The following is a 5,011-nucleotide window of genomic DNA, read 5'->3' on the forward strand; positions in this document are numbered from 1 at the left end:
TGGAGAGGAGATCGGCGCGCTCGCCGTACTCTCGCCGTTCTGCTGTCTCTGTTGCTGTCTCTGTTGCTGGAGGGTTCGCTTCAAGACCGCCGGCCGCTGTTCCTCCGCGTGTCGCTGCTCCGGCTCGCGCCCGTGGGCGGATTAGTGCTGCTTCTTCCGTCCGTGCCCGCGGCGTTCGTGCGCCACCCGGCCGAGGCCGTCCTCATTCAACATTTGCGGATGCCGCTGAGTCCACTGCCGGCGTTTGTGTGCCCCGCCGCCGGGGCCGTTCTCAGCAACCCGAGCACCTCCATGGAATTTTCTCCCTTACCTTCTAACCCTGGCCGATCTCCATCTCCACCGCTCTCCCTGCCGTAGCCCCCTGCCTTGGCCTGTTCCCCGCCGTGATCTCCCCCGTCAAGCTCCGATGTGGCCGCCTCTCGCTCAGCGGCGGCTGACTGTCCAAGGAGCCGGCGGTCGCGGCCCGGGTCCGCTCCTCCTCCTACATCTCCGCCGCGACGGCGGGGTTCCTCCGTCCCTCCGCGTTGTAGTTACTAGACATCGGGCTCCGAAACCAGCAGTGCCGCCGCCGGCAGGTCGGCCTCGGTGGTGGCACATCGACACGCTGATATTGCCAAGCGGAGCTTTCCAGCGTCAGAGGACACCTTACCGGCCACTGCGTCGCCGGCACCGCCTGCGCTCGCGCTTCCGCTCTCCTTGGACACGCTGATCTGCGCCCGCCGGCGGGGTCGAGCAGCGTCCGCGGGGAAAGCTCAAGCGCGCGTCGCCGGACGTCGCCTCTGTGCCTTGGGCGACCTCCAGGGCGAAGAGATTTCCCGTCGGCCACGAACGCCACGCCGCACTGGGGTCGTGGCTGCTGGAAGACGATGCCGCCGCCGTGGAGGAGGGGCCGGGCCGACCTCAGGCGCGACGCCTCGGTAGGGTCGTGGTCGCTGGAAGACGCGGCCGCCGCCATGGAGGAGGGGCGGGCGCGACGCCGAGCTGGTAGCCATGGGGGCGTGAGGAGCCACGCCGGCCGTCCTCCGGTGGGGGTGGCGCATGTAGCAGCACCGCGTTGCTCCTCCGTGAACCGCAATCGTCGTCGCCTGGGTCGGGTGTACTGTCGATGCGTCACAAAGTCGCACCTGGAGGAGCCAAGTTGTTGTGCTCTAACACGGTCGACGCCAGGCACAAGATCTTCCTGGTGACTCCATGACGACGAGCACGGTGTGCGCCAGCGCAACGGTTAATCTGGGGACTACCGGCGCGGGAACTCCGGCGTGCAGGTGAACCATCCTTTCCCCGCCTTCCTTCCTTCCCTCCCTTGATCTGCTCATATCTTCTGTCTTTTATTTGACCTTTTCAGTTCTGTCATACAGGCAATAGCGTGTACAGATTCTGAACCGAACGATTTTCTTAAGCAGCATACATGGAGTAGTAATGCTAAGAATTAGTGGATTAGACGTGAATGGTCAAAGCATTAGCAATGAAAAAGCCCAACTATTTGTCCAGCCTAGAATGAAACGATCAGTTAGCCATAAACGATCAGTTGTGCCTTTGCCTTTTCACCATCTCATTGAAGCACAAAAGAAAAATAAAATAGCTTCTTGCTCTCAGGCGTTGCATGACTAATCTGAAACCTGAACTTTATATCTCTCTGACGACGAAGCTTTCCTGGTGAATTTGTGTGGTTCAGTTTTTCACTGCGTTCTCCATTTCATTCTTGCTTTTTCCTAATTTGTTCACCGCACGTTAAATTTGTATGATGATTTGCTTCCAGATCCAACGATAATTACGAGAACAGATCCAAAAACATAATGTATAACTTTTGATCCTGATATGAGTTGCATAAAAAGATATGTTTGGATAATTTTATAGGTCCATGGCCAATCTGAATTCATCTTGAACTTTTGATTCTGTTATTCTCTTCATTTTTACAGTTGTGTGCAATGTGTTTTGTGCAGGTCTTAGTAAGTGCAGGTGGTGTTTCCGGCCAGCGGCGAGTCCATCTGCCTTCTACGTCGCCTCATCTGGTATGAATTGAATTTCTTCGTCGTCAACTGCTGAGGTATTGTGCTTAAAACAACACTTTCAGAAACGGCCATCGTTAATCTAGGCAGCATCCAGTTTGTTGGCCTGACGGTTAGCCGGTTTTCAGATCAGATTAGCAGTGCCAATTGAGATGACACGAAGCTGATGCAATGTAAAGTTTAGGATGCAACAAGGTCAGTACAAATGCATAGTTCATTTAATAACAAATAAAGAAGCAACCCTCTTTTTATGGCTAACTGATCGTTTCATTCTATTGCAGGGTGGCACTACCACTGCCGAAGTAAATAAGAACAGGGGCCCCTCCTGCATGGTTTCGGTGAGCTTGGATAATGAAAACATTCGGCCTTTACTGAACTTATTTCATTCAGTAAAAATATGTGAATTGAGGACTACATTGGTTCTCTTTCTTGTGGGTGGAGTATTGTTTTTATGCATGGCATTCGTTTTAAAGGAATGCCTAGGTGTTATTTTTCCTCAACTGAACTATTTTGTATCTTCAGTTAAGTTTTGATTTGTCCCTACATTCATGTTCATAGAGAAATTGTATTATCATGTCCATCTAGAGTATGGTGCTTTGGTAAGGGTTTAGGAAGTTTCTACTGGTTGTTTTTTGATTCAGACATGGGGCATAAAAGTAACACTGCATGTCTTATGACTAAATGATATGTATCTAGGATGCAATTCGGTCGTTGAAAAGCCGAGGAGAGGTCTAAATATTTTATAACTTTTGTTTTCCTAGCTACTGGTGCATTACTCATGATTGTTGAATTAAATACCTCACCCTTTTAAACTAAATATTAACAACATCAGAGAAGCACGATGTAATCAAGTAGGGAAGAAACTAGAATCTGCTATCCAATATTCCGCTTGATGTCAGATTCAGTTTGCAATTTTGGAAGTCCTACCAATTCATGCTTTTGAGTTATGACCAACATATCTACATATTTGTAGTATCCAAAAGTAATTAATTAATGTGTGCTCCTCCTTTTAATTGATTTCACTGATCTTTCATGTTTGCATCTGCCTGATGACTGATTGTTCTTTGTCTTCATTGTTACTTGGTTAGTTAGTTATAGCTGCAAGCAAATTGGAAAAGCATAGTATGTGCAATCAAAATTCAGTGCCAGTGATTCAATATAAATCGAGTCATGTTACTTTGGTGAAGGAGACCCACTGCTTGAAGTTTCCATACTAGCACATGTGCTCCCCAATGAAAATTTAAGTCTTTAGTACAATCGGCTTGTGTGTTCCGCATGATTTTTCATCGGTCGTTGTTTTTTTTTTCGAAGAGGGGAGCGATGCACACAATCTTTATCTGTGGACTCCACTATTTTCTTTTCCTTTGCTCTATCCAGTTGTCTATGGTTGTCCAGAGATTTGTACTTTTACTCTTTTATATTTAGCCTTTAACATTCTTGCTATGCTGTAAGATGGAAATACTTTCATGCGACGCTTGCATACTCTTATGAACACTTTAACTTAAAATTTCCAATGAAATAGAGTTGCAACATATCTTAGACTTGCACAATATAGGAAGTCTTTTATTTGTAAGATAGTTCGTTAATTCCAGGCTCTGTTTTATTGATTCTGAACATTTGCATATGTACTCCATTCTAAGGGTACAAACGGGATTACCAATGTTACTCCTGAGAAAATGAGAGGCATTGTTGAAGTTATAGGTGAAACGGGTTTTATTGATTCTGAACATTTCCATATGTACTCCATTCTAGGGGTACCAACAGGATTACCAATGTTACTCCTGAGGAAATCAGAGGTATTATTGAAGTTACAGGTGAAAGGGGAAAGTTTCGGTATTATACCTGGACATGGATGAATTTACAAGCTCTTACTGTTATTTAGAGATTGTTTAAATGTTGCAAGCAACTTCATGCTTCAGATTTCTGTTCAGGTCTACAAATTATAATTCAGTTTTCTTGCTCGCAAGAAATTGGCGATATTATGTGTTCGATATATCTTTGTGTCAACTTTCTATCTCAAGGTTAATACACTTTCTATCTCAAGGTTAATACATAGCATTTGAAAACAATTAATAGTGGTGGTTTAGGGCTAATCAAGCTTATGCTGATTCAATCATCCGCTTTTAGTTCTGAAGAGATAGTTGCTGATCAGAGGGGATTGGGGCAAAATATAATTTATTAAGAATGTGAGGTTTCCTTTTTATTGGTATTGTGATTAACTTCCAATTTTACGGGCATGAATTGAGTTTTGTCAAGAGGTTGCTATCTCTTCAATTGATGCAGGCATGAGAAGGTATACCATGAAAGGGGTTTCACATTGTTTCTAGATTATTGGAGTGCCTACGTTATGTCAGAATATAGTAGATTTACCTTCTTGACTGATGTTCATCATTTCACATATCAAGGTCTTAGGCGGATATTTTGAGGTTCAACTGATGATCCGAGAGGATGTGCATGAACATAATTCTTTGTCTCCAGAGACATACTGAGAGCAGAAGCATACTACTTTGTATAGTACAAGCAAGATGCTACCTACATAGGACCGACAATCAGCGCTGAAATAATACCTTTTGCATTAAGCAACATTATTGACACTGTTGTTCAGCCAAAGGCACGAAAATTATGTATTGTAGTTTCAGTTTGATGTACAAAATAAGTTAGTACACGAATATCTAACTGTATGCAACATAGTTTCCATTTAATATGTTTGGAGAGTATGTAATGCAACATAGCTTCCCCAGTGTCTGAAGTTCTTTCTAGGATGATCAGTCCTTCATCTTGATAGCTAGCTCTGAAATTCATATAAGATCAGTGGTATGTATACATTTTGTCTGTATAAATGATGTGCATCAGTCATGTTTGGTCATTCACTGCTTAAAAATTATGATGGCTGCAACCTACGATTCTATGTACTATGATTATTCATATCCTCTGCATTTCCACTATGTGTAAACTGCGCACCCAGTTGTTAAGTGATGTTTGCCCTTCTTCCATCTTCAGGG

The 5,011-nt window shown here is 44.9% G+C and overlaps 1 long non-coding RNA gene across 2 annotated transcripts; it reads left to right on the top strand.

The window, feature by feature from the left end:
* The first annotated feature begins 1,070 nt into the window (after positions 1–1,070).
* Positions 1,071–3,994, top strand: LOC124676866. 2 transcript variants are annotated; one of them, XR_006993831.1, is made up of 4 exons: positions 1,071–1,265; positions 1,944–2,204; positions 2,291–2,347; positions 3,762–3,994. It is a non-coding gene; the product is annotated as an uncharacterized LOC124676866 (long non-coding RNA). The 2 variants fall into 2 exon arrangements; XR_006993830.1 differs by lacking the exon at positions 3,762–3,994 and having other exon boundaries at positions 2,291–2,808.
* Positions 3,995–5,011: the final 1,017 nt, after the last annotated feature.

This window comes from Lolium rigidum, chromosome 7, assembly GCF_022539505.1.
Source record: "Lolium rigidum isolate FL_2022 chromosome 7, APGP_CSIRO_Lrig_0.1, whole genome shotgun sequence".
In the NCBI taxonomy this organism is placed as follows: Eukaryota; Viridiplantae; Streptophyta; class Magnoliopsida; order Poales; family Poaceae; genus Lolium; species Lolium rigidum.